General features: G+C 38.6%; 1 long non-coding RNA gene across 1 annotated transcript; it reads left to right on the plus strand.

The window, feature by feature from the left end:
- Nucleotides 1-3,108: 3,108 nt before the first annotated feature.
- On the plus strand, nt 3,109-6,763 carry LOC119901382. The gene is made up of 2 exons (XR_005444179.1): nt 3,109-3,227; nt 6,165-6,763. It is a non-coding gene; the product is annotated as an uncharacterized LOC119901382 (long non-coding RNA).
- The last annotated feature ends 1,098 nt before the right edge of the window (nt 6,764-7,861 follow it).

A 7,861-nucleotide genomic window follows, 5' to 3' on the forward strand; every position in this document is an offset into this window, starting at 1 on the left:
GCGCTCACGCCTACGCCGCCTCGAAAAACAGCTACAGTAATTGCAGGGGAGCTATTGTTTCTCTTAGCAGCAGAAATAATTGTGTTTACAAATGGTTGGTGGAAATTTGAGACTTGAGAGAGACGTGGGGTCAGATTGGAAATAACAATGGCAGAATTCTGCAGTGGTTTAAGGGATAATTTCCTAACACAAAATGTGTTGAATTTAGCAAAACTCTAACTGCTACTTCTTTCTACTATTTAAAAAGGCTAAATTTAACAATGTGTGTCATTATCACAGATGTACCTGCGCCTCTAACCATTCAAACGTCCCTTTCTCTTCTGCTTACAAGGTAGCCAAATTCTGTTTCAGACCAAGCTTCAAAAGCATCTGTTGGTTTGTTTATCGCTCACAAACAAATGAGTGAGACAAGAAAACAGGAGGCGAAAGTATCTGTTCAACTTAAAAACCCGCAAAAACACCACAGTATCTCAAACATATGGTAAAACTTTTACTTAAGGAAATTATATTAGTTAAAATCTATTAATACCGCCTTGGAGGACAAATCAAATAAGTAAAGAGTGCAATACCAAAAGAGTGCAAATTTAATTTATGTTCTTCTAATCAAGTGCATGAGCAAGATAAGTTTTGACTCGCCACGATGAGTATGAAAATTGGGTCTCAAGAGCTTTTTGAACAACAAACTTTAAATACAAAGATTATACTAAAAGTTAATGTAATCTGTGGAAGAAAGATACAAGACATACACACAAGCTCACAAGCACACCTCTACACACACAGATGTTAAAAATATATGGGTTTGAATTTTATGAGAACTATAAAACAGAGTAATAAGAGCATCCTCTTTGTCACCAAAAGAATTTACAGTAGAGATGGGTATACTGGCCATAACTCTCTATATGAGCTTACTTTTCATGGCACAATATAGATATCTGCACAATGTTTGACTTGTAGATGGTCAGGTGTGCCTTGCCAGCCAAACATAGCACAATAGACCTTTGTGATGCTTTTGGCATCACAACCGGCCAAAGAAATGGGGAGATATAATCATCCTTCATAATTTCAGGAGTTGGGCCCTGCCAGGTATTTAGAAAGCTTATTCCCTGCTGAGTTTCCCTGCAATTTAATCCGGAGGCCCGGTCAAGCAAGACGGATGAATCTTGTCATCTTCTGAAAGGCATGAAAATTGATGGATCTGAAATCTTGAGCTAATGTATTAGGTAGTTAAAAAATAGAGAAAAACTCAATTTAGTTCCTTTTAGAGTAGATTACTCTGGGAGTCCACTGGCTACCGCATGTTACGGCTGCGCTGCGGTTTTGATGCGTCCATAGCCCAGCGTCAAAGTCCACTGGAAGCGTCTGCCCCACGTTATTTACTTGTTATTTATTTGTCCTTTATGTGCTTCTACTACCTTCTTCACAACTCTATGTGACACCTTTTCATTCCATCAACTTCAGGCTGCATTTCCCACAAGGAGCATTTCAGAATCAGAGTGTTTTGCCTGCCTGATTTTGCTGACATGTTTAGATTTTGTTGATTTGGTAATTTTTTGTGCTTCTACCATAATTAAGCAGGCTACGTAGTTAAATGATTTCGTTTTGCAAAAATAGAGCTGCTACCTATTGTCTGCGAAGCAGAGCGGATAGCCACTTCTGGGACAGCCATAACGCGCCGTAGCCGTAGTTAGTGGATTTTAGCCTTTAGGTCTAGAAGACATGTCTCTTGAGTGTCGTCTCTACAAGTAACTTATGGAATCAGTAATTCCAGAGCTTGTCAGCTGTCAGGGCAGTTTATAATGTTATTAACAAATTTAATTTTCAGTAACCCATTTAAGTAACCCATCTTTGTTTTGTTTTGCTGGTTGTTTTTAGGGAGAAATCACATTATCAAAATTAACAGGAAGACAGAAGCCAATATGGAGTTCAATTGTGGTAAGTTTACTTATAAACTATTTTATTTTTTGTTTAATGTTTGTCTAAGTACATAGCATTAACCAATGCCACACCATAGCATTTAGCCTAAGCTAGTTTGCCATGCCTGTCTCTAGATGGGCCTCTAAAATACACAAAAACTCAATAAAATCCATACAGAACCACATAAGACACAAACAATAATGCAACAAGATTGTATTATAAAACAACAAACTAAATTTAATTACAAACATTATGTAAAAAAAAAAAAAAAAATTGCACACCTCAAGCAAACACACTCTAAAAACTAATTCAGGGGACCTTTAGTTATTACTTAAATATATATATTGTTGTGAAATAAAAAATCAAGTTCTGAGATACTGTTAGACTTTTTAATTGTAATTGTTACTTTATTGAGCTTGGATGATGCACAAATTATGCCTATTGATTCAATATACTATCACGACTTGTCACGAGTTTAACATTTTCAGTTAATCAAAGAATAATTTAATTTTAAGTTCTGTTAACGTAAAATACAATTTCTTGATGTTTAAACGGACCGCAGTTTCCCTCTCTTGCATGTGCGGGCATGTTCAAGGCCAGACCAGTGACCACAGGGCCACAGCTGAAACTCATTAAAGTGTAACATGGTGAATGGTAAGTCATTTTATGCTTAATTACACATATTTTCATTCGCTCAGGATTCTGTTGGTGATATCCTACTGTAACCGAATACCGGAATCTGGAAGTCCTTACTCTGAAATTTGAGCAGTGTTGATAGTACAGTCTGTGTGGTGAGGTAAAGTTAGCTAGTAGCTAGTAGCTGTAGATTGTCACTGATTGAGTAGGATTAAATGCGGGATTAGTAGGTGGCCAGGTAGCAAGGGAAAACGTCTTGGCAAGCTAATTTAATGTGGGATTACCCATTAGCCACTGCTCCGGCTAGCATTTAGGCTAGCTACGTTTATAAATTACAAGTACTACCAGCTAACTGGCTAACATTAGCTAGACATGATTAGACTATGATTCAGATGAGAAGAAATACTAAAGATAACTCGCTAACACACAACTTAACTCTTGCAGACATAAACTTAATTATTACGTTCATGTTACTTAGAAATGCATTTTATTGTGGCCTAAAAGGTAATTCACCATACTCAAAACATTGCTTTGAATTAATGATTCTAGTGGAAAACCTTTTTTTTGTTGACCCAATGTTTTATTTTTTAGAGTGCACAGTGGCCAATTTCAGTAGGGGCTTAGGTCCCGGGATGCCCGCTGCCCACTCCCTGCAACCGCTAACCTGTCAGCACAAGGTCCGTTACACAGAACCATCTGAAAAGTCTTTCAAAGTCGTTTCAAAAGGACAGGCACTTTGTGCTGTTCTTTGACCATCTTTCAAGAAAGAATACTCTCCAATTTTGATACATCTGATGCTAGTAGTAAACATGTTTACCTCTTCAGAGCTATTGCTTTGACCAAAAGTCGTTTCGAGCAAACTGTCGTTTCATCAAAAGTAATTTCTAAATTGCTAGTAATTATTAAAGTTGTTTCAAACTAAACAAACTAGTTTTGAGCAAACAATCATTTGCTTTATGTTTTGAGCTAATGTCATTTTGAGCAAACAGTTGTTTCGAGCAAACAGTCTTTTTGCTCAAACATTCCCTGAACCCTACTCAAACACATCGTAGACTGCAATAGATCTAGGTCTTCTGATCATGCCTTTTCCTCACCAACCACCTGCTAAAAGATTCTTTGAAGTGCACATCTGTCCGAAAGGGAGAAAATCCACCCGCTCCTGAGCGCTTACGTACGCTTTCTCTCCGTTCACAATTTCCTACCCACTGGCAGGAAATGGACGATTACATGGCCATTATTCTAGAGCCGGCCCAAAGTCAGAGGGATGGTTATACCAAAAATCCACACCCTCGCCACTTCCAAAGCACAGCTTGCTTCAGCGGTTCAATTAGGACACATACTGGGGCACTGGTGGTATGTTAAAGGGCGATTTATTGACATTTGGTAATGGGGGACATGCACCTCCTGTGTAAAGATACACATGGTGGCTATGGAGAGACCACAGGAACTGTGATTGGTCAACTTGGGCTTCCTGTGTTTTCTCCCAATAAGTTTCTGAAGCTGGTGGAAATTGTTAATAGTGAGGACAACCTTGAGATTTCTGGAGAAAAGCTCTTCTCCTTTTCAGTAAGATACTGTACATCTAACATATCCAAACATTTCCAATACAAACTTTCTGCAAACTGTGATCCATACTCTCTGTCACAGTAAACAAATTAATGTAAACACTGTACACTACTTACTCTGCAACAGTCTACTATTCAGTAATGAGACAAGGCAAACATTCCCATTGTCGGACTTCATCACAAAGACAATGAAATCATGTAAACACAGTAACTGTGGGGAATATAGTTAAAGCGCTATACAGCCTGAATGTTTATAATACATACACAAATCCATGTAGCTTTGCATTACATTATTGCCTTCTTAATCATAAGTTTGGGATGAATAATATAAGTTGCAGTATTATTACCATTTTTGTTTTGTTTTTGCAGATTACTTAATTTGAGATAAATGAAGCAATTTGGCCCGGCTAGCCACTAACTGCTGTTTAATGGTCTGAGTAAGCTAGCTGCTACTGGGTGCTAGTCAAAGTTACACAACGTTGCCAAGCAAATTAAAATACAGTTTGACCGTTAGTGATGTGCAATACCACTTACCTCCTTTACGATCCAATATGAAGTAATACCCAGGCTGGTATTGCCGATACCATTACTGATACAGATACTTTTTACATATTTAATTTTTAGTTTATTGTGACAACTAGTTTTATGTGTGTGTTAAATGTGACCCCCCCGAATTCTATATTGATGAGGGAAATAAAAGTAGGCTGTACCAAATCCAAATTATAGCTGCATTTTGACTAGACATCAAACTATTGTCATATTCTTTTATAATTATTATAAAATCTCTAGCACCTAACTAACCCTAGCACCTCGATTCTTCTCGCCCTGGACCTCCTCCTCAGACCGCCGCTTCATAACATCATCATACTTATTCTTGTCACTTAATCCCAAATGTTTAGCGACGTTTGTGGTGTTGCCACAGTATTTCACCGTCTTTGAACAGACATTAAGTGTATTTATTATCTTCACAGCTAAAATACAGCCAGACATGACTCCTTTTATAGTCAGCTACTATTCAGTCTTTGTGGGAAATGTGAGCGCTGCCATAGTGCACACATGACTTTGGCTGGTGAAAGGAGAAGTAGTTCCTATCAACCGGGTATCATTAGATCATCCTGGTGACAGCAAGTTACTCGTGATAAAATACACACTCACTCCAAATTACTGAGTTTAGATATTAATCCTTTTATATTAATCCTAGAGCAGAAAGCATTGGGATCAGAAATATCAATACTTTAGTATCGATCTGCACATCCCTATTGACTGTCTTGACATGTCTTTTTCACATGTAGCTATATCATTACCTTCAGGGGACAAGACGGTAAGAACATAGCAGTTTCTTGCCATCCCCTGCAGTTGGTGCGGTATTTGAATATTGTGATTGTGTGATAGTCTGAACTATTTAATTAATTTAATTTAATTAATTAATCCATAATTTTGTCTTGAAAAAACAATAGTTAAGAATTTCATATTCCCACATAGTTCTTTTTTCACAACTGAAGGGCAAATTTGCTCTTTTACTGCGGGAACAAAATCAGTGAGTTGGCTGTAAGACGAACAGAGAAGCCTTGTTAAAATAACAGAGCGATGTGGTGGGTTGCTTTGCTGTGGGGTATGTAAATGTGCTTTTAACAGCACTTTAACACTGCATACATTTAAACTGTTCTTTAAGAAATGTTTTCAGAGGAAGTGTGTGTATGTGTGTGTGTGTGTGTGTAAGAAAGAAAAAGAGAGGAGAGAGTATTTAAAGGAAAAAAGTAACTGTGCTCCTAAAGGATATTAAATTTTGCATGATGAGATTAATTGTAATAACTTAAAATAGTGGCCTTTATATAAACTAAAATCAGTAATTGTATTTAGAATTTGTATTTTGGATGATTAGCACAGACAAAACATGTACAAAAAAAACTTTCAGTGAATTGGAATCTACACTTTGTTAGTAATGGTAAAAAAAATCCTTGTTGACCATCAGTAAGTGCCACATTAAATTCAGTTGTTAAGGCTGCCGCTGGTTGCTGTTGTATATTAATTGTGTTGTTTCTATGAAAGCTTTTTATGCTACTGCAGCTGTGTAAATCCCCGTCAAGGATTGGTCCCTCTGGAGATGAGACCGCCTACTTCCTGGCTGCTGCTCGCTGGTGTCGGTGATTGGTATGGCTAGGATCTGACTGAACCTACCAATCAGGAGTCTCCAATCAACCCCAGCTGCACCTTAAATGGTTTGTGCCCCCACAGTTCAGGGCGGCTGTGAACCAATGATCAGTTCACCCTGCTATTGGTTGCATATCGGTGTGTTTAGTCTAGAGAGTGTTTGTATTCGGCAGTGTTGCCCGTCTGCTGCCTGTCAGAGTGACTTTAGTCAGTGCTGAGAACCTTTGTAATTCACTTCATTTGTTAAAGTGTACCAAGTGTTTGACACTTTGCAGAATAACTGCTAGTTTGTTTTCTTTACTTGTCTTTTGTAAGCTTATTGGTGCTGACTTCTTTTTGTTCTTTAGTGTAACTGGTGAATTTTGCCTTGTCTTTGGATAAGACCCTCTTTTTTTTTATTTGTTAATGGTAGTTTGTCAGCACCTGTTTAGCCCTCTTTCTGTGATATTTCTTTGTACAAGCACTCTCTCTTGGACAATTAAACACTTTAACCAGAACCATTCCACTTGTCGTATTCCACCTCATTTTAAATCCCAATTATATGTTAATGCTCTCCTTAACGAGCCGGGTCGTAACACAGTCTGGACTGGACTCAGTATTCACTGCTCAGCCAACTTTCCTATGATCTGCATGGGTCATGGTAAAGGTAGCAGGGCCTGGTTATGTTTGCTCCATAAATGGTTGATGTAAGGATATAATATCACCTTATTAAAGCTGATGTTGAATGAAGAGTCAAAGTATGCTTGAATAAGCCTCAGTCCACAACTCAGGAAATGTAAAATAGAAACGCATAGGCTCAGGCTGTTGCTGTTCAAGTTGGGCATTGGCAGCTCAGCAGGGGTGATAACCGACTGAGCCACTGGGAGCTACCAATGGCTACATGTTCTCCAGGGGTCTTTTTACAACGTTTTTATTGCGCAACCACTAAAACGAAAGCTGGTGTGTCCAAGGGTAGATGGGAGAGAGATTTCTCTATAGATGAAACAAGGCTGCTTCAACATGAACCCCTTATGGTATATTTATTCTTCTCCTGTGGGTCATTGTGATTATTTGTATGTTCAATGAAGGTAAGTGTTTAAAGGTACATGGTAGTTTATTTGTCATTATACAGCACATAGTTGTATAACAAAACAAAATTTGTGGTCCCTTCATGCTATATATTGTTACGGACCCTCCCCCTTCCTGCTTCCTTCTCCTGCAGGAGGCTGCAGGCAGGGAGGCTGATTGGGCTGGGCAATCACCTGTGCAGCTCTACCTTCAGCGTTTATTTAGCCAGGACTGATCAGTCTTTTGTTCTCTCTCCTCCTAGGCCGGCATCCTACGGGGTTTGTCTTGTGTTCCTTCTTTGGTTAAAACACACACACACGCACGCACGCACGCACGCACGCACGCACGCACGCACGCACGCACCTACCTCACTCATCCATTCACTGCTGACACAACTGGTCATACTTTGCCACATCACATATTATTGGTGATCATTTGACCCTTTTTGTACTTTTACAATCATACCATTGGCACGCAAACCTGTTGTGTCTCACCTCCTTTTTGTCACTGACAAAGAGCTGGTTTGTGACAAATATAAATATATATAT

This window comes from Micropterus salmoides, unplaced genomic scaffold (assembly GCF_014851395.1).
Source record: "Micropterus salmoides isolate LMB-PRFRI ecotype aquatic unplaced genomic scaffold, ASM1485139v1 Ms_hic_scaffold_13, whole genome shotgun sequence".
Taxonomy (NCBI): domain Eukaryota; kingdom Metazoa; phylum Chordata; class Actinopteri; order Centrarchiformes; family Centrarchidae; genus Micropterus; species Micropterus salmoides.